The sequence below is a fragment of the Mauremys mutica genome, chromosome 10 (genome assembly GCF_020497125.1).
Source record: "Mauremys mutica isolate MM-2020 ecotype Southern chromosome 10, ASM2049712v1, whole genome shotgun sequence".
NCBI lineage: Eukaryota > Metazoa > Chordata > Testudines > Geoemydidae > Mauremys > Mauremys mutica.
In genome coordinates, this window is record NC_059081.1 from 57,521,687 (window position 1) to 57,544,264 (window position 22,578).

Sequence of the window (22,578 nt, forward strand, 5' to 3'; positions counted from 1 at the left end):
GCTTGCAGTCTTCATAAGAGAATCTGTATAGTAAAAATATACAGTAATAATGTATTCAAGTTCAGATGAACTAACATAGTTTAGGAGTTCTTTTTTAATGTATTATGGAAGTTCTTGCTGGAAAAATCCCAAAGATCTCTGATGAATAGATTTCTGAATAAATCAATCTATCGGAAACATATTGCTCATGCTAGCATAGCTTCAAAGGGAAATCAGCATTAAAGGAAGGATGAACAACAAAAAATCATGGCTAACAAAACTTTTGGAAATCTCACCTGCTAACTTATTTCTTTTTCACTTGTAAAGATATAAAGGCACAGTTAGATACAGGAAGTCAAACAAAAGGTAGACACAGTCATAACATTTTCCAAAATAGCTAGTATGTGTAAACTCCTGAGAGTTCTTCATAGTCCCGTTTAGATTTGCACAGAACAGGAGGTTAAAGGAAAAATGTTTGACTTGAGTATATTAATAAATGGGAGTAAACAACTAAAATTAATCTAATTAAATTAGATTTAAAATATACTTTACCATGTCATCTGGAAAAGGCCCTAACAAACAATAAACTATTCTTCCAAATATTAGCGTTGAGACTTGACTTGTTTTCCCTTCCCCTTTGATTTAAATTTTAAATACCCTATTTACATATTTATTTACAGGAATTTCAAAATATGTTTTCTCCAGGGATATCTGGCACAGGCTCAGACAATTAATGTTTCTGTTAAGGCTTAAAAAATTTAAATCAACACCAATACAAAAAAATTAGAGGAATCTGCTGTTATGTAATCCAACCTCTCTTCCCCATTCCACTGTTTTGCCCTTCTCCATTTAGCAAGTTGACGTTTCTATTTCTTATAAAATACAAGTCAAAATGGCTATGCCATTAGCACCAAATATCATGGGTAACATATTCACACAGTTCCAAGACTAGGATCTGTTAGCTGATTTGAACTCCCTCTGCCACTTGGCTACCTTTAAAGACTACATGACTCTCCAATATTTAGCAACAGCTAGCACTGTTTTTAAATTTGTAAGTGAAGGAATTGAGGATTTAATATTAACCCCTTTCTTCCTGCCTCCTCCTTCCTTACAAGCCCCAACCACCAAATGAGGTTGCCTCAAAACAAATCATGGGATTTAACACCACAATAATACATTTGGGGTTCTATTTATTTGCCTTCTGATTTTTCAGCATTTAGAATTCAGGTTTTCAAGCTTTGCTCTGCAACCATAAGATTGCAAACTGAGATTCTCCTGTAATGAAATGACTCCAGGAACTGGAATTTTAGGAAAAACACCAAATATTCATAGAAATTGGCCCTTTAAGGAATAATTCATTAAATCTAGTGAATATGGAAAATTTAAGTATAGGATTTTGGTGTTTATTTTACTTTTAGAAAGAACCAATTACAGTACATTGTGCCAGGATCAGGGCAGCAGGAGTCTCAATCTCCAGTTTGAACTCAATATAGGTTGGTAGCGATCCAAAGTAATTACTGCCTCAAAATAGTTTAGCAGTGTAAGGGCTTGGCTACACTTACAAATTTGCAGCGCTGCAGCAGGGTGTGAAAACACACCCTCTCCAGCGCTGCAAATTGCGGCGCTGCAAAGCGCCAGTGTGGTCAAAGCCCCAGCGCTGGGAGCGCGGCTCCCAGCGCTGTCCGTTATTCCCCACAGGGAGGTGGAGTACGGACAGCGCTGGGAGAGCTCTCTCCCAGCGCTGGCGCTTTGACTACACTTAGCGCTTCAAAGCGCTGCCGCGGCAGCGCTTTGAAGTGTAAGTGTAGCCAAAGCCTAAGTGAAATGAATGGGTGTTTTGAAACCAGTCTCTAGGGAATGTCTGTATCACAGAAACCACCACCATAAGTTGCACCCTTGTCGACAGTCTCAATAGAGAGGTCAAGGATTTCATTGACATGGAGACCCAACTACCCTCATGCTTAGAGCAGTCAATCCACACTAACGTTGAGTTACGCTGGCTGAAAGACTGAACTCACTCCTGGCTACGCTGTACTAGATGTATGAAAATAAATAAATAAAACAAAACAAAATTCTACCAGTTTCCAGTGCTGTCAACAGACACTCTTTAGGAGCTTTTTTAAAAAATGATATTGGTATTTTAATGGAGCACAATGGGATGATGTAGGAACTTTGATCAATTTTGTTAGTAAAATACTCACAAAACATGCACAAGGGATTTTTACAAATTGGAACAGTCCCTAAACAGAGCTTCAACAGATGCATTAAACCAAATTAACATGCTACCATAGAAATTCCAATCTGAAAAACAACCTGATGAGCAATTCAATTAATTTTTATTATACAGCTCTCTGTTAGAAAATACTCTAAGGCAGCATGTCTGTTCAAGACAGCTACTACAAATGTAGCTGACCAGGTGCTTTTAAAATATTATTATTGATATTTAGTATGGCTATAGTGTCTTTTATCCGACAATCTCAGTGTATTTTACTATTAACTAATTCAGAGTCAACATCCCTGCAAGGCAGCCAAGATTTATATAGGAAGACATGGAAATGCCCTGATAATCTGGACAGATAAATTACTACACCTACACAGAAAACCAGCTACGTGGGAGATAAAAAAAGAGATGGTTGTTTATCAGTTCATAGCAACACAATGAAAGAGTTTAGTGCAGGAAATTATGAAGAATCTCTTTTCTAACTAAAATTATTGAGAAAATGTAGACAGGAAGAATGCTGAATTTATTCAGGTCACCATGTTTAAAATACTTACACTCTAATAAAAAAAATGCCAAGGGGGCTTTGAAGTGTGGCTTGCTCCCTATTGATACGTTTATAAATTCAAGAGGCTCATGAGCAATAATTTTTTTTTTTAAGCTTTTATTAAATTTCACTTTTTCCCCCTCAGTGGCTGCACCTCCATGGTGTAGTGGCTAGACCCTGCTCGCCAGGCAGAGAATGGGACTGAAAGTGCTGAAAAAGAGCAGCAAGAGCTGGAGTAAATTTGCCACTTGCTGTCCAAGAGAAGAATCCAGACCCTGGCACAGCCAGTGAGCCACCCGTGGTAGGAGAGGTGCAGGGAACCTTTGTGAAAACGGAAAAGTGTTGGGGGCTGCTGCAGGAGCTAAGGGGGGAGCTCCTGCTGCAGGAGCTAAGGGTCACCTTATTTGTATTTGGGAAAGGAAGGAAGAGAGGCGATGCATGAATAAAACACTGAGATCAGAAGGGGAAGACACTGATCAAAAGAATGGAATTCAAAGGGAGAGATCTGCTATTGCTCTCTTCCTTTTCCATCTCCTTTCAGCTCACTCTCTATGTTCACCTGCTCCGTCAGTCACTCCTTTACATGCTGCGGGCTAAACAGTTTTCCTTTCCTGGTCTTATTGAGCTCCTGCTGAGTGGCTTCCCCCATTGGCCGTAATACTTTTTAGAAGCTGTAGAATCACATGCTTGTAGAGCAGGGATCAGCAATCTTTGGCACACAGCCTGCCCAGGTAAGCACCCTGGCGGGCAGGGACGGTTTGTTTACCTGTCGCGTCCGCAGGTTTGGCCAATCGCGGCTCCCACTGGCCGCGGTTCGCCACTCCAGGCCAATGGGGGCGGCGGGAAGCAGTGGCCAGTACATCCCTTGGCTCGTACTGCTTCTCACAGCCCCCATTGGCCTGGGACGGCGAACCGCGGCCAGTGGGAGCCGCAATCGGCCGAACCTGCGGAAGCGGCAGGTAAACAAACCGGCCCAGCCCACCAGGGGGTTTATCCTGGCGGGCCCGTGCCAAAGGTTGCCGATCCCTGTTTTAGGGCCGGATATCCTAGGTTCAATTGCTACAAGTGACCCACACAAGATTGTTATTGTATTAGTCACCCCGTCAGATGATTTCTGTTATCAGTAGTGAAGCACAGAAAACAAAGTGCAAATCTGTTTGAAGACAGCAAGACAAAGGCCTCAAAATAAATGTTACTACATGCAGGGACGGCTCTAGGGATTTTGCTGCCCCAAGCACGGCAGGCAGGCTGCGTTTGGCGGCTTGCCTGCGAAGGGTCCGCTGGTCCCGCAGCTTCGGACCTCCCGCAGGTCCGCCGAAGCCGCGGGACCAGTGGACCCTCCGCAGGCACACCTGCGGGAGGTCCACCAAAGCCGCGGGACCAGCGGACCCTGCGCAGGCAAGCCGCCAAACGCAGCCTGCCTGCCGCCTTCGTGGCGACCGGCAGGGCGCCCCCCGTGGCTTGCTGCTCCAAGCACGCGCTTGGCGTGCTGGAGCCTGGAGCCACCCCTGACTACATGTGATAAAACTCCCTCAGCTCCAACCTCCCCCACAAAGACTCTTCACACATCTTTGAGAACCCAGGGGAAAATATAAAAAAAACACAATATAGCCTTTAGGAATATCAAGTGAGAAAAACATCTATATAGGAGAGAGAGCTTTTAGATTTAACAAAAGAGCAAGAAGGAAGTAGAAATTAATCATTGCAAAGGAAGAATTCTTCCCTCAGAGTACACAGCTCCCCTCCAAAATACCACAATTGATAAATTATCCTTTTAACCATTTCTCTCTGCTAAATGAAAGATTTCCTCAATTTCTTTATCACAAAAAGCATAGCTGATGTACAGTGTAGGAAGACAAACTTATTAATACTCATGGCTTGTAACAACAGGATAGACAAGAAAAGTGGAGGAAGTTTTAGATCATTGTTAGGAGAATAAGGGAAGGGACAAGCATTGCATTAATATTAACGCAAACTGGAAAAAAGCTTCGTAAAATGTACATTAGGTCAAGTATAATCTAGTGTTGTAATAATGGAGGAAGGGAACTTCTTTCTGTGTACAAAGAATTGATTATGATTACATTAATTTATTAATGATGGTCTGAAATTGCATTTATGCTGAAAATTACTCCTGGTTGGAGCTAGTGAGATTATATTTTAAAATTTGAATACTGTTCCTCAACACATAGGTTAATTGTTATAGAGCTGAGTACAGACTGTTTTAACATGTTTACCTCTGGCCAGAGGCTTTACTAACACACACGAAGATTTTAATAAGGTTTGTGCCTTGTCACATGTATTAAATAGCCTCCTTTTCTTTTTCAACTCTTTTGTTTATGGTTCACAATAAAGAGATTGTGTTAAATCTCTTATCCTGAAGTTTAAAAAGGCTTAAAAATAAGTGTAAGGAGATTGGAGCCTTTAGGTATTTGGACAGATTTAACACAGACCTCTCATATCCACAGGAAACTCACCTCTCTCTTAAACAGTGAAAGGAGCTTGGTATCATTCAAATAGTTTCCCTATTACAAAACTACTTCTTTCCCAAATCAGGATATTCCTGCCCTGGCCAGGGAGTAAAGGAACACGTTGTACAGTTCTGTAGCTAGCCTGCCAGACAAAGTAGCAGTGACACCTGTGAGCACTGGCACTGGAAAGAGTGCAGAAGTGTGGGGTGGGGGCCAAATTTGAGGCAGTGGCATTGTGATCTAGCACATGGGTTTGCCTTTGGCTTCCATTTCTATAGAAAAACCAGAGGGGTGGCCTTCCCCTGCAAATAAGGACACTTCCAAGTCAGCCCTACGTATTCTATTCAGTAACATCCCAGACAGTGTTCAGAATTACATGCATTTGTCCAGAGCTCAGACTTCGGAGCCTATGTGAAGCTGCAGAGCCACTGTACTGACTCACTACAGAAGCCAGATCAGATGGAGTTTTAACTTCATTTTAGGGATATAAAAGAAGTCTGAGGGCCACAGAGAAAGGAACTAGAAAGAAAGACAGGAAGACACTCTGGCTAGGGTTTGAAGGTTGCTCTAGGACAGGGGTCAGCACGCAGCCCATCAGGGTAATCTGGCGGGCCGCGAGACACTTTGTTTATGTTGACTATCTGCAGGCACAGTCTCCCGCAGCCCCCCGTGGCCACGGTTCGCTGTTCCCGGCCAACGAGAGCTGCGGGAAGCAGTGCAGGAGAGCTGCGGGGGGCTGTGCCTGTGGACGGTCAACATAAACAAAATGTCTCATGGCTTGCCAGCGGATTACCCTGATTGGCCACATGCCGAAGGTTGCCGACCCCAGGTCTATGATCTAAAACAAAATCTCACTCTCCTCCTCCTCCTGTTTTGCTATTAGGTGGTGGATAGCGGGAAAGGCACAGAAATGGCCTGGCAACTACATCCATTCACACTACCATCCAGAGTTAAAAAGTAAGTTCCTGGTCCCCTGGGAATAGTGACGAATAATGTCCCAGATCCTGAGCTGCCATGTGAAAGAAACCCTTACTGATACTCAAGTATCAGAGGGGTAGCCGTGTTAGTCTGGTTCTGTAGAAGCAGCAAAGAATCCTGTGGCACCTTATAGACTAACAGACGTTTTGCAGCATGAGCTTTCGTGGATGAATACCCACTTCTTCGGATGCAAGTCTTGCATCCGAAGAAGTGGGTATTCACCCACGAAAGCTCATGCTGCAAAACGTCTGTTAGTCTATAAGGTGCCACAGGATTCTTTGCTGCTTTTACTGATACTGTTTCCATTGGAAAATTGGGTCAGTAATACTGTAAGACAAACAGCTGACCCGCCTCTTCCCCCGCAAGCCCTCCCCATCCACACCAGACCAACCCTTCCCAGAGCCCTTGAGGGAGCACTTCTAACTTAAAAATAAATACTCATTTGAGATATACCTCTCTCATAGAGCTGGAAGGGACCTTGAAAGGTCATTGAGTCCAGCCCCCTGCCTTCACTAGCAGGACCAAGTACTGATTTTGCCCCAGATCCCTAAGTGGCCCCCTCAAGGATTGAACTCACAACCCTGGGTTTAGCAGGCCCATGCTCAAACCACTGAGCTATTCCTCCCCTTCACACACACCCCCACCACCACTACCACCATCCTGACCCTCTCAGAGCCCTCGAGGGAGCCCCCTGCCTTCTCCAGCCTAGCCCTCCCAGAGTCCTTGCCTCCCCCATCCCATCAGCCTGACCCTTCCAGAGCACCTTCCTTCCCCACTCTTTACCTTACCCTCCCTGCTAGTGAGCCTTTCACCCTCGCACGCTGGGTTTGTCCCACTTCCTGGATCTGGCTGCTCCCCCAGCACCAAGAGGAGCCACTGCTGTGGTTTTGGCAGCCGCCAGATGAGGGACCGGCACACAGCACAATGCAGAGTGGGGCCTGGTTGTCACATTGCATATGGTGTGACAAAGAACAAGACCCGGGTGCTGGCCAGGTCACAGCACACCTCCTCCCAGACAGGAACATGTTCAATTAAAAAAAAAGCGGGAGGGAGGGGTGGTGTGAGAGAGACAGGGGACGACACATGGCACCCTCTGTTTCTGGCACCTATGCTTGTGTGCTCTGAACACTGTCCCATCCCAGTCTCTGCAGCCAGAAGGAAGGCAATTAAGAATGTGCTGGAATGGGATCAGAACAATGAGGCAGAGTAGTATGGAAGAGTTTGGGGGCCACATGAGGCATCTGGAGGGATAAAGTGTATTCTAAGAAGGTGAAAATGTTGAAGGGAAGCAAGCAAAACAGATGAAAACAAAGTCTGTGTTACATTAAGTGCCCTTCCTTGTGGAAACTGTATATAGCCTAGATAAAGATGAGTCAATATTCCACCAGGGCTCCTTGAAGTTGTCTCATTTCTCCCAACCTCTATATTGCTGCAGGAGATTTTACTTGTGCGATAGAGTAGGCTTATTTCTAAAATCTTGCTGTGGAAAAAGGGGTAAGATATTGAAGTAGAAATAAATATCCCAAAATTGATTTTTTGAGAACATCAAGGCATGTTTCTTTGGCACTTTGCTTGTTTGAATTGGACTACTCATGACAGTAAGCACTGCACTGGCCACTAAGTAGTTATATGATCACGCTCTGTGAATATACGCTCTTCACGACAAGGATCTGTCTTAAGTGTTTCTTAAGCATGCAGTACTTTTTGGGTACTTAAACAGCGGTAGTATTAGTAACAACAGTAGATTTACTTGAATTTAAGAAGTACCTGTTCTAGTAGAACTGCTTTCTGCATTAGATACTATCAGTAATAGAAGATAACTAAATAAAGCATGCTTTGGAAACAAAAATAGCAAACAATGTCTTTCGTAAGTAGATTTCGGAAGCCAGTGATTAGCAGTCATAGTTTGCATGACACCTGAATACGGTTATTTAAAGAAACCACAGGAAACACCAGAGGAGAAGTTACTAAAAAGTCATGATTCCGTTTGTCATGATTGGTATAAAAATTTGTTATTGCATGTGCCATGTCCAACTTTACCTCGGTTTTAAGAAGTCAGTTCTCTAAAGAAGGAGGAGGAGGAGGAGGAGGAATAATGCAGCAGTTTTCCAGTCTGGAATGCATTTGTCAAGCTTTAAAATATTCCTCAGTTCTGTGAAAGATGAAAATAGAAAATCTGAGATAATCAAAACAAAGACAAGACGGGCTTTGGAAAACTACACACTATACTTATTTTACTTAATACATTTTTCTGCATCATAGACTACAGAAATTACCAGCTAAAAGCATTACCCAATCCACTAAAACACATCCATTCTCCCCCCACCCCCCCCAAAAAACCATCTGTAATAAACAACACCCCAAACGGCTTTTTACCCTAAAAAGGAAGAGAACCAGAGATTATGTGAAATTTACTAGGAATTTTGTAACAGAATTTATAGAGAAGGTGTTCAGATGCTGCAGTGACTGGCACCAGTATAAAACACAAAGATCGAAAGAACACTAAAAATGAAATTTGATAATGAACAGTACATATAAAAGATACCCATAAGACACACTTATTAAAATTAGTATTTTTGCAAGATTAAGCACAATCAATAGTCTGAATCTTCAGAACATAAAAATCAAAAGATCTAAACCATAACAGCAGCATGTCTTAAAAAGTGTTCCTTCTTCCCATCACAAGCATTTTGTTCTGATATATATTTACTACAAGGTGAAAAGTTTCAAAATCACTTCAGGGAAATTGTCACTGCCGAGAAAAGTCAGTATACTTGCCAATATAATGTAGGAGCCATTAGCTAGGGACTTCTATTGCAAATAAAGATTTTGTACATCTCAGATCACTTCAGGGTCACTGAACTCCGAAGACTGCACCTTCTTATTGTCAGTATATTTTAATGACTTCAGTATAGTTGAAGAGTACCTTGGATTATCCTACTGTATCACTGAGCACTTTCAGTTGTACATTCAATACTACAGAGCTCTTTCACTCACGCTAAAGTGTGCACACTCACGAGCCAAGCCTAGGTGGATTAGTGAGAATAAGATGCTGAAATCCTATTATGTGTTTCCAAAGTGTATGGAACTGTTCCATTCTATACTGTTTAAGTTACTATTGTACTTTCTCCAGTACAAACACAGTTAGTAAAAAGTCCCTTTCTCTCAATATTAGTAAAACATATATTAAGCAGAACAGCAGCTCACATTAGGCTAAAGTTCAACTGGTAGCCTTTACAACAAATAAAAACAGGGTGAACTTAAAGGGACAGTATGAATTTTCTGTAATCAAACATTTTCATGCAATTTCTTACAGGAATCTCTATGTAATATCTGATTTTTTTTTAAACCCTTTAAAAAAGGGGATGGTTCTTCTCCCATGTTGATATTCATATGGATCTTTTCAAGCACGTAAAAAAATGACTATCCAAGCGGAACAGAGAAACCAACTATGCGCAGACTGCTGTCAAATGCACAAAATAGACAGAAAAACAGAGAAAAATATTTCTTCACTCTTTCAGCTATAGTCATCTCACTTGTTACTTGAACTCTAAAACAAATTTTTCAGACAGAAATGTTAGTATTTCAAGTGCATGTTCTCCCTTTCATTCACTGTAGCCAAGAACCCCATAAAATTCCATGTTTTAGAACAATAGTTGTGATTAATCTCTGAGCAAAAGTATTGCCAAGCTTAAAATGAACAAAGGTATTGTCAGTGTAAGGCCTCAAACTTCCGCTTTGCAGAGGTGAAGAGGGCACGCTCTGCAGAAGTAAGCTTAGACTTGTGGTCAAAACGCGCTGCAACCAGATAACACATTCTAACTCCTATAAAAGGAGATAAGTGGTGCCCCCGGGCACAGCTTGTCTAACCCACAATTAAAACAACTGGCTACAAGAAAATAAGTAAGTATAAATTATACAGCCAAGGCGACAATGCTAACCACAATAAAGATTTGGCTGACCCTAATTGGTCAGTCTGTTTTAAGACATGGCGGACTGATCAGATAAAAAGTACGAAGGCATGGGACTGTATGTGTGTGTGTTTTGGTCATAAGGGAAACCTGACCCACACTCCCTGAACCAAAGGGACATGCACTTCACAACCGTCTGTACCTGGCCAGTGCGGAAAATGGATGACTGAAGGGTAACGTATTCTCGGGTGAATGCAGGGTAAGGTTATGGAGTAAAGAAGTCTGGTTGCTCGGGCAGAATTGATCTCAAGTTGTATCGATACTATAGTGTTAAGATAGTAGTAAATAGCTAATGAATAATAACTTTACATGTACCTGTGCTTGTCTTCAGTATAACTTGTCATTTATATTAATCCTTATTCAGTGCTGGTCTTTAATCTTGCTTTTTTTATTTTGTCTGTGTTGCCTTTATAGTCGAAAGTCATTAAAAACCTTCTTTGAGGAATATTCAGTAGTTTTAATTTTTCTTATACAGGCACTACTCAACCTCATTATATCTGTGTTGGGTGGTGGGAAGTAGTGATCACCCAGGGACCTGACACGTACCTCCCTCTTCCTTGACCTCCGCAATAGTCAACAGGTGGACCACAGGCCAAATACGGCCCACCAGACGCTTTTGAATGGACCCAAAAGTCTTTTTATTTAATTATTTATTTTATTATTTTCTCTGGAATCTGCTCCTTGACTATACCTTAACCACAAAATTCGGACACTGACAAAAATAATTAGCCCTGTTTTAGAATGTGTTAAATCATTCTTTGGTCCTAAACTTGAAATATGACCTACATGAGGGGATTTATGTCCATGCAGAGCCCCACTAAAAATCAGTGGGATTTTGCATAGGCATATGGGTCTTCCTGCATGGCGCTAATTGCAGGATCACAACCAAATAAGTTAAGACTGGGGGGAGGGATACTTCAGTGGTTTGAGCATTGGCCTGCTAAACCTAGTGTTGTAAGTTCAATCCTTGAGAGGGCCATTTAGGGATCTGGGGCAAAAATCTGTCAGGGACCGTACTTAGGGTGACCAGATCACCCAGGTCAAATATCGGGATGCGGGGGGGGAAAATGGCGGCAGAGCAAAAAAAAAAAAATCCCCCACCCCCGATTCCTCCTCCCTCCGCAAGCGCTGGAGGGAGGCCCGGGAGACTCAGGGGAGCACGGGGCCGGGGTGAGTGTGAGTCCAGCCTGGCCCCGAGCAGGCAGGACTCAGGCGCGGTATCTGGAGGGAGAGTACGGGGTGGCCTGCGAGGCCAGGCAGCGGCTGTTCTCCCCACCTGGGCAGCAGGACTCGGGAGCAGCCGCTGCTGCAGCTCCCACTGCCGCGGGGGGAGGAAGCGGCCGCTGGCCAAGCTCAGCAGCTGCGGCTCTAGCGCCCACGAACCCCCCGAGCCCGGGCCTGCTGCGGGGACCCAGCGCGCACGCTGCGCATACCCAGCCCCTGGCCACTCGCGTCTGGGCTGGCTGCCCAGCTGGTGCAATCCTGCGGGCGGCCTCGGAGTGGGGGCAGCAGGCCCCAGCCCCCCGCATCCCGCTCGGGTCCTGCAGGGGAACGAATGGGACTGGGCTGCCGATGCCTCCGCCACAGGATTGCACCAGCTGGGCAGCCAGCCCAGACGCGACTGGCCAGGGGCTGAGCGCAGTGTGCGCGCTGCCCCGCAGCAGGCCCGGGCTCGGGGGGTTCGGGCCCGGGCACCAAAGCCGCAGCGCGCCACGTGCTTGGCCACTTCCTCCCCCCGCAGCAGTGGGAGCTGCAGCAGCGGCTGCTCCCGAGTCCCCTGCCCAGGTGGGGAGAACAGCCGCCACCTAGCCCCACGGGCCGCCCCCCTACTCTCCCTCCAGGTACCGCGCCCGAGTCCTGCCTGCTCGGGGCCAGGCCAGACTCACACTCACCCCGGCCCCGCACTCCCCTGAGTCTCCTGGGCATGGCATGCTTGGAAAGAGGCGGGGATTTGGGGAGGGAGACAATGGGGGAAGGAGGGGGCGGAGTCGGGGCAGGGGAGGGCGCGAGCCCTTCGGGCTCCGGAGCCTTTGCTTGTTTGTCCAGTGTCCCGACCTAACATTGGTCGGGACGCGGGACAAACAAGCAAATATCGGGACAGTCCCGATAAAATCGGGACGTCTGGTCACCCTAACCGTACTTGGTACTGCTGTGAAGGCAGGGGACTGGACTCCACCTTTCAAGGTCCCTTCCAGTTCTACGAGATAGGTATATCTCCATATAATAATAAACATTTCTCATCATTTATCTGTACTACACAGCAACCAGTCACATTCCAGAAAACCTGCAGATATTTTACTTAAATTATTAATCATCTTAGTATGAGTACTTTTAAAGTAATATAATCACTATAATTTCATTATATAACCTCACAAAAAGACCCACCAAAAACAAAACAAAAACCAGCACAAGGATTCCTCCACATACAGAAAAGCAACAAATCACTGTATTTGAAACAAATTGATACAGTATTTGCTTCTATCAGCTCCTAGACAATGACTCCTCTTTCCATTCTGTCTTCAAACGATTACTGTAGATTGGAAGATTTTGCTAAGATTTTGCTAAGATTTTGAACAAGTGGTCACACCATACACCAGGTGAGCCCAAAAAGGTAAGGCCAGTTCTGCAGTAAGTGCAAATGTGGCTATTTCTTTGGAGAAACCTAGCATAAAGGATGTAGAAATATGCTTTATAAAACAGTCTCCAACAACCATTGGTCTATATATGAAGCAATGTCAGGGTTCCAGTAGGAAGACAAAATATACATTTTATAATGCTGGGCTAAGCACTGAATGTTGCTGTATATTTTAAACAACAAAGGCTTTTTGCCCTCTAGCTCTGAAATTCAGAACAAATGTGCAGTAAGAACACAAAGAAAGCTGACTTCTGTTGAAACACAGAGACTTAGAAGGCTATCAGCAGAAACATATCTCAGACCCATTGTTAGTACTGTTAGATGTATAGTGGAGGTGCAGTGAATGGGAATGGGAGTGCAGTACTATAGATTTAGTGACACAAATTAACGAGTGTGAAGAACCAGTGACTCTCTCCAAGTCAGAATTTCCCCTTACATATGAACAAACCTGCTGTACTAAGAAAATATCCCAATAGTTGAAAAATAGCAAATTCAAAAGCTTCAGTCACATTTTAGAAAAGTCCTAATGTTCCTAATGCAAAAGGACAGAAACGGAGGGCGTTCCAATAGCACAATTAACTTATTTCAGAAATTTTCTGCCCAACCAGCAGTCAGGAGTTAAGTTACACAGCAAAAGAATAGTCAATAGAACACTGTAGCTATAACTTTGTAACAAAGAGCATACTGCAACTGCCCAAAGTGTGTACACATAATCTTTGGCCCTCACACACCCAACAGAAACAACATCACCCACAGCATAAAGATTGTGTCCATTGTTTATTAAGTACCTCCTCTTGGCAGAAACTTTAAAAAACTTAAGCCGGATTAAAATGTTACACGAGTTGCTCGCTGCAAAAGGCTATATTACAAGGAGCAACAAATACAATCTTGCTCTGCATGTTTTTAAAAACATTATCAGAAAAAAGTACCCAATGTACAATACATACACTTTTGGCATGTAACAGATTGTGTTTTCCAGTTTTAGGTTAAAACTGATGAAATCTAAAAGCAAAAACTAAAACAGTGGGGTTGTTTGTTTTTGTAAAACATAAAACTTTTAAATAGAAGTCTAAAGGTTCCTCATGCTCATTCACTTCTGGAGGCAGGAGTTTGCAGTGGGTCCTGGTTTTATTTTTCTCCAGAAGGGGAGTGGTGTGGGAACCAACAAGTTTTACTACTAAGAATGAGCAATAAGTTCTCTAAAATTAAAACATCAAAAGTCAGAAAATAAACTAAATTATGAAAAACAATCAAAAGATAACTGATTTCTATGGTCTCATTTAAACTACTGGCTCAGATATTAGCTTTTGGATAAAAATCCACATTTATGTTTCATACATTGGATCTAAAGGTAGGTTAAAGAAAGAAAGAGAGAGAAAAAGAAAAAGAAAGAGAAAAAAAATAGAACATTTTTATAGAAGAGCTGTTTTTTATTTTAGTCTTTTCTAGTATATGATCTACCTACCTGTCTACTCAACAAAACTTCCAAATGCTGACATAGTAGTTTGATTACATAAGTACAACTGCTTGTTTTGACACTTCCAGGACATACTTAAGAGGGTGTATGTTATCAGGCCAACAACGGGTACATGTGTCCAAATATAAGCACTATCTAGGATGAAGACTGACAAAATAGTCTGTATGCTCACCTGGCATCCCACCTATAGAATAAAAATGTAAATACAAACTATTTTCCCAACGCAATCATGTCTTGCATTTTATGAACATTTTTTAAAAAGTCAAGACTATCAGTTATCATCATTAAAAGGTTCATGGATTACTTTCTACAGATTACAAAGTGGTATTAATTAGGCAGGGTCACAATTTATATTACTTTATAAACACATTCTCTCTCTGGTTCTCATTTAGTCTTTTTTATGTAACAATGTTGCGGACTGTTAGATAGCTGATGTATCCTACCCCACAGATGACTACATTCAGCAGCGGGGGCAGTGTTCCAGGTTTTTATTTTATTAGCTATCATACACACACACACAGAATTTTCAAAGTGCTTTGGATCTGCCAGAATTAAAACAGATACCTAAATGTAAAAGGATAGAATACCATTTCTCAAGTTCATACCCTAGACCAGAACATAAGATAACTCGAGTAAAAAATTAACTAATATTTTTAGCTGCATCCAAACTTGAACTTTGCTAAAAGAAAATATATAGATTTTTTTACATCATAAGGAAGAACAAAATCCATGCACTATACATTGTAAAATACATACTATTTCATCTAATACTGGATTATCTATAAATTACAGAATAACCGTAGAGAAAATTTTATTCTTAATTCCAGAAAACGCTGCTATTCTTAATTCCAACAGCATGCCACTTGCACTTTGAGATACCAAAAAGTGGTAAACAACTATTTTTAAAAGGATTTACATAGTGAGGAGAAGTCGTTATTACCTGTCAGCCTCAGCTGTCTGGGCAAGAGGGGATTGATACATTTTCCAGTTTAGCATAAACTGAATATACAGTACATAGTCAAAGCTTTTAAAAAAAATCCTCTTCACCAAACATACCTGTACAGAAAGGCCCCATTAAGATGGCAGTCTAATGTAACTTCTGCTACAGCCCTGGTTAGCAATAATTGAGCACACCTTTTTAAATTTATTTTGAATTTTTTACATCCTAACCATACACAGTTTTCAAAGAACAATGGATAACAAAAAAACAACTTTGGTCTTTTATTTAAAATATCCCCACATATTTGAATCTACCTCTGTAAATCTCTCTTCTATGTTACCCACTGCTTCCTAGCTACAAAGTGGGACCTTTAATGCCCTACTAACATAGGCAAGGAATATAGTATAGACAGAAAGCCAAACAGTCTACAAAACGATCCAAGCTAGAACATCTGAAGTGCAGGGCAGGGGATCCTACTACTCTGTCCCCACTCCAGGAGTACAACCTAAGCACCTAAAGAAGAGATTAAAGGGTTAAAGGCTGGGGGTGAGAAGCTGGCAGGCTGAACATAAGATCTCCAAAAGATCCTAAGGGAGAGGTCCCACAATCTAGCCCTCTTCTCCACAGTTATTATATAAAGAAGTCCCTGATGACTCCATTCCCTCACCTTACACCCAAGAAGCCTGCCCTTTCAAACCATATTAATACCAGCTCAGTAGCTAATTCTCTGATCCAATCAAAGAAAGGCAGCCCCAGCTCTTCCCTCCCCGTAGGGCTTAGGAACTCACATGCACACCTCCAATCTACAAAACAGAGAGGCCTCTTTTTGCCTATCTGTACCTTCCCCCCAAGCCATTTACCAAGCCCCACTGCATCAGTTTTGAAAAAGTACACACCCACCCTGGCCAAGAATTACCCCACTGAAGCATGATATCGGCAAGAAATTCCCTACCTTGCAATTCAAATGCTGGATGCTGCAAAACATTTTCCAACTTTCTTAATCCACTTCCTGCTCGTAATGGGTTCCTTTCACATCATCATCATAAATCCAGGAGAGGTCTCTCTTTGCAAACAAGCAGTGGAGATTTACAACAAACATTAAAAAACACTGCAAGACCAAGACTGGTATTTTTGTTTCCATTGAGGTTCACACATTTTTAAAGCAAGTAATAAAGGTTAAAAACAACTCTAAATATACTTTGAGAAATGTTTTGCTGTGTGGACTTTTATTAATAAAATTACCAAAATACTCATCATCCCAAAATAATCTACACCCAGTTTTTTAAAATACTTTACAGCTAAAAATGTAAAACAGAAAGGCTTGAGTTAGGAACGCAGTAGCTGCTCACACCTCGAAAGACTGTTGCCTCACATAAATCAGGTTTCAGAGTAGTAGCCGTGTTAGTCTGTATCCATAAAAAGAACAGGAGTACTTGTGGCACCTTAGAGACTAACCAATTTATTTGAGCATAAGCGTTTGTGCCCATGAAACCTTATGTTTCCATTCCACACATGCAATTTCCTTGTTTAAAAAACAAAAAATCCTCTTCTATATAAAATCCTCCTCTATTTGCTTGCTAGAAATAAGTTCCCACTTTAAAGAAGTCACTCCTAACATCAGACAATGTTCACTATATTCTTCCAAAACCTCAGATACAGCTTATTAAAAATCACTCACACAACAGGTACAGATCAAACACTGCATTAATAAACCCTCTAAGAACCTATCAACTTCTGTAATGAAACAGCAATACAGACAAGAAGGATCCAGTCAACTCCTCTAGCTACAGAACATGACTATTATTTAAACTTTCATCAGAATGAAAATACATTGCACAAAAAATCTGAGAATAGCAGAGCTATGCAACATATGGCTTCATGTCCTGCTCATTCTTAGGGGGAAGTCAATTGACAGTCAGAGAGCAACACTTGCTGACAATTAAGGAGAGATGACCATTTCAGCTTTTTTAGATACAAGACTGTTATGCTGGTGTGAAACAGAGGGGAGAAGTTACACAAAGGGACATGACCTTCAAGACAATGAGTCCAACTTAGACTGTTACTAGAGTTCATGATTCATGCAGTGGAGTTTAGACTCCTAGTTGTGTGCTAGGGAACCTTCATCAGATGTGATTGTACAGCAACCTAAAATCCAGGAATTTCAAATTCAAGTGTAACTGACAAAAACTAAGCCAGAAGTCTGGCAAGGAGCTGGTCGTCAAAGGCCATAATTAGTTGTATATCAGCATGTCTTAATGATATCAACCAAGGAGAACGCACCTTTCTTTACAAAGTAACTGGAGTACAAAGAAAGAAGTTGATTACAATTGATTATTTAAATCATGACTTTCCATTTGGTGATTTAAAATCAGCCAGCTCTGCTTTCTCCTTTTAACAGAAGATGAACTCTCCTCTATTTCAGACTTTTAGTCAGATTTAAAAACACATGTTGAGACAAATGCTACATACATATATATACATATATATATATGTAGAGCAAATATGCTATAATATGATTGTTCCTTGTCCATCAGGACAGAGGGGGCAAAGCTGGTTACTGTCAAGGTTTGCTGGAATGGGAAAACTATGGGTAAAAGCCTGGCTCAACAGAAGTCTATGACAACACTCTCATTGACTTCAGTGGGGCTTGACTTTCAACCAATGAGTTCAGTCCCCGTCCAAAAGAGTCAAAATAACTTACACCCCTGCCCAAAAAGGAGAGGGAAAGAAAAGATGCAGCCCATCTCCCATTCCAAAAGGGTTCTACCTCATCCTGAGTGTTAAACACCCAAACTGCCTCCGGTGCCTTCTTGGGTGCCACAAGGCTCCGCTGCCAAACTCTCCATCTTCCTTCAACTAATACAATGAAGTTATGCTTTGTAGATGCAAAATTCTAGCAGCATGCTGAAAACAGACAATTTAAGGCCATCTACAAAACTGAAAAACATTCCAAAATTGAAATGTGTATTGAATTCAATGCAAAAATGTATTACACTGATAATATGCATTTTCCTATTTAAATCAATAAAACCTTCATTTTAAGATTACTTGAAACTTCTGCAAAATTTCCAGTTTGCCACACTTCAGCAATGGAGAGCTGCAGAAACCAGGAAGCCTTATCAGAGAAGCTGGGTCCAGCTTGTCCCTGGGGCCAAAGGACTTGTATAAAATGGAGAAATATCTTGCTCATTTGCAGCAAAACTCCTATTTTTAAACAGCTTATACAAAGAACAAAAGACAGTAGTTTTAAACAATCCGGGGGGAAAAAATCAAAATATTCTCCTTGAAGCAGCTCTGGATTTGAAAAAATACATTTCTACGTTCTATTTAATAGGTTCTGGAAACAGTACTATAACAAGAGAGAACTATTATATAACCTTTAATATAGCAACACACAAGACATCATTATTCCATTAAAATAATAAACTATGTTTGCACTGTTTAAAGTGTATCTTAAGAGCTGATATTCGCTCACCTCATACATGCTTCCAGTACCAGTTTCCTTAGAAACAACATCATGCAGTCATCCTACTTTAAATCAGAAACATTCTCTCTCATCAGCTCCTGTGTGATAACCCATCCTACTCTAAACACAACTCAGTCTCTCTTGCCCTCTCCCACGAGCTCCTATGTAATAACTCTTTTGATGCTAAAACAGACATAGGACACACTTACCACATACCACCACCTTCCCCACAAACAGCCTCTCAAATTGTATGTAGTCTAATAGATTTGTTCTAAACCAGGGGAGGACAACCTTTCAGAAGTGCTGTGCCGAGTCTTCATTTATTCACTCTGATTTAAGGTTTCGCGTGCCAGTCATACATTTTAACATTTTTAGAAGGTCTCTTTCTATAAGTCTGTAATATAGAACTAAACTATTGTTGTATGTCGAGTAAATAAGGTTTTTTAAATGTTTATGAAGCTTCATTTAAAATTAAATTAAAATGCAGAGCCCCCCGGACTGGTGGCCAGGACCCAAGCAATGTGAGTGCCACTGAAAATCAGCTTGCGTGCCGCCTTCAGCACATGTGCCATAGGTTGCCTACCCCTGTTCTAAACCAAACCTAAGATACACAGACTCTGCTTATGAAATATACTAGATCTTTAATAATCCAAATTAAATATAGAGTAAAACGTAGCATGAGAAAGTAAACAGCAAAACTAACTATACCAACCACAAATGAGGGCTGCTCAGTACCAAGTCCACAGACAAAAGCTTAAGCAAGTGCTAAAAAGGAACAGACACCAACAAAAGAAGAAGATATAAAGAAATAGATTTATAGAAGAATGAGTAAACCAGAGAAAACGGATTGCAGCTGCTTATGGTGAGAAGGTAAATGATCACGACCATTGCTGCAGAGAAGAGAAATTTATGCAGGAACAAATAGTTCTAGGAAATATGAATTCTGAATTTTAAACAGCTTCCTCTTTTTCACCCTTACCATCTTTTACTTGATCCAAATCAATGTCTATTATATCATGGAAATAACTCACCTTCAAAAATGAAGTGCTTATCAATTTTAGACCATTAAAACATCAACACACAGTTTTGGCTGCAAAATCTGCTACCAATTGCAATCCATCCAAACTGGAATTTAGGTTAGATACTTAGGACTTAAATTACTTGTTTCTCTAGGTTTGCCTGAGCACTCCCCAAAAATGCCGCTGAAGGTTTCTCTGCTGTTACCTGTTGAGTGCTGGAAGTGAATGAAATCTATCCTTCTAATCTTATCAACTTCTAGTTGAAAAAGGTTTCTCTTCAAAAAATAGAGGGTAACTAAGTGGGACAGCTGACTGTTTCAATGGCTTTTCTTAGATCTCCTTAAAGGGAAATGTTAGATATTTCTGATTCAATTCTATTTCAACCAAAGCTATGCCACAACAAAACATATATTACACAGAAAGGCTACATTAAAAGAATATTAAGGTTGCAAAGCCAAGAACTCAAAAGTTAGAAAATGTCACATTTAAGGTTGCCCATGCATTATGTTACAGTCTTCAGTTATATGATTACATAACATTTTGTCCTTAGGATTCCTGCCTCATTCAGTGCACAGGATGGAGCATGCTCAAGGAATGAACCAGAGTTATGCAGTTAATGAGGCTGCTTCACTTTTTTTATGTAATTTCCTAGTTTTTTAAAAAAGCAAACTGAAAAAGAACAGAAGAAATACAGTGAAACCCTGCTATAACGCGATGTTTGGGGTCCAAAAACTTCAATCGCGCTAAATGCGGGGTCACAGTATAGCGGGGTTTGTCAGTGGTCCCCAACGCAGTGCATTGATGTGCGCCGCCTAGTGCCTAGCAGGGGAGAGGAGCCGCGGCTCCCCACCTGCCGGAGACAAAGAACTCCAGGGCTGCGGGCGCCGGTGCTCTCTGTCCCGGGCAGGTGCTGGGCCGCGGCTTCTCTCCAGCTTCAAGAGGAGCCGCGGCTCCCAGCCTGCCGGGGACAGAGAGCACCAGCGCCCGCAGCCCCAGAGAACCCCCAGAGAAGCTGCGGCCCCGCGCCTGCTGGGGACAGAGAGCACCGGCGCCCGCAGCCTCCGACTTCTCTGTCCTCGGCAGGTGCAGGGCTGCAGCTTCTCTCCCCTGCCATGGTGTTGGGGACCACTGGTACAGTACCGTACTGTATTATGCCTTAAAGGGGAGCCAACCTGTGATCGCATTATATGCGATTTCGCATTATGGCGGGGCGCGTTATTGCGAGGTTTGACTTACCATCATGTGTAACCATATTGACCCCTCACATGGGTCATCAGCAGGGCTGAAACTTTTAGATATACAATGTAGACCTCTGTCACTTGAACTAAGGGGGTAACTGCTAGCAACAGCAAGTTGTCATCCTCTCTGTGGACCAGCACTAGAGGGGGGAATGAATTTTTTTTCCAGTGGCTTTCACAAATATTTGCTGACAACAGAGGAATGTTAAGACTCAGGAATCCGGGCTTCATTTACAGATTCTGGAGGACGTGGGCTTCAGTCAATACAGGCCCTTCTGCCCATCTTCGCCAACTTTTCCCAAGCTCATCCCAGTCCCCACTCCACAAGCCCCTGCATTCCACAGTGCCTTGGCACCAGCAGTGAGGGCACTCAGAGCAGGAGAGTCTCCAGCTCTCAGTTTCTGTGGCTGGCATCACAATAGCCCAAAGGAACAACTACAGGGAATGTTCTGCTCAGCCATAAAGTTCTGGGATGGAGCATACATAGGGTGACCAGATGCCCCGATATTATCAGGACCATCTGGATATTAAGGGCTTTGTCTTGTACAGGATCCTATCAACCCAGCATAAGGTCCTATTATCCCCCACCCTATCCCGCTTTTTCACACTTGTTATCTGGTCAGCCTAAGCATACCTCAGTCACTCTGTGGGGATGGTGCATGCAGTTTGGTCAGTATGCAGAACTCTGTGAGGATGGAGCATCCTCAGTGCAGACAATCTTCAGAGAATGTTGCTGCCAAACAAGTCTCTACTAAGCTTATGAAACTGTGATTTTTTTGCTAAATCTGGACAGATTTTCACAAGGACAGCAAAAGGCAGATCCCTTTGTGACGGGTTGGATCACAGAAACCCCCTTGGGAGCTGCCACCCGATGTGCCAAGACTACTTCTATCCCTGCTTTCCCTGACAGCTCAGGACTCCAGCACTCTGTCTTGCTGAGCCAGACACTCCTGTCTGCTCCAACAAAGACCAAGGGTCTGAATTACTTACCCCAAAGCTGCAGGTTTACCTGAAAGCAGCTCACAGAAGTGTTCCTGTCTTTAACACCTGGATGCCCAACTCCCAATGGGGTCTAAACCCAAATAAATCCGTTTTGCCCTGTATAAAGCTTATGCAGGGTAAACTCATAAATTGTTCGCCCTCCGTAACACTGATAGAGAGAGATGCACGGCTGTCTGCTCCCCCAGGTATTAATACATACTCTGGGTCAATTAATAAGTAAAAAGTGATTTTATTAAATACAGAAAGTAGGATTTAAGTGGTTCCAAACAGTAACAGACAGAACAAAGTAAGTCACCAAGCAAAATAAAATAAAATGCGCAAATCTACGTCTAATCAAACTGAATACAGATAATCTCACCCTTAGAGATGCTTCAGTAAGTGTTTTCCTCAGACTGGACACCTTTTCCAGGCCTGGGCACAATTCTTTCCCCTGGTACAGCCCTTGTTCCAGCTCAGGTGGTATCTAGGGGATTCTTCATGATGGCTCCTCTCTCCTCTTTGTTCTGTTCCACCCCTTTATATATCTTTTGCATAAGGCGGGAATCCTTTTTCCCCTCTCTGGGTTTCCACCCCCTCCTTCTCAATGGAAAGACACCAGGTTAAAAATGGATTCCAGTTCAGGTGACATGATCACATGTCA

The 22,578-nt window shown here is 42.4% G+C and overlaps 1 protein-coding gene across 2 annotated transcripts in view; it reads right to left on the bottom strand.

The window, feature by feature from the left end:
• The window catches only part of FAM126B (family with sequence similarity 126 member B), a 91,331-nt gene that overhangs the window by 50,176 nt on the left and 18,577 nt on the right, over positions 1 to 22,578 (bottom strand). For both annotated transcript variants that reach the window (XM_044978372.1, XM_044978371.1), the window contains one exon: positions 8,231 to 8,342. The gene's annotated coding sequence lies outside the window, so the exon portion shown is untranslated. The remainder of the gene's footprint in view (positions 1 to 8,230; positions 8,343 to 22,578) is intronic.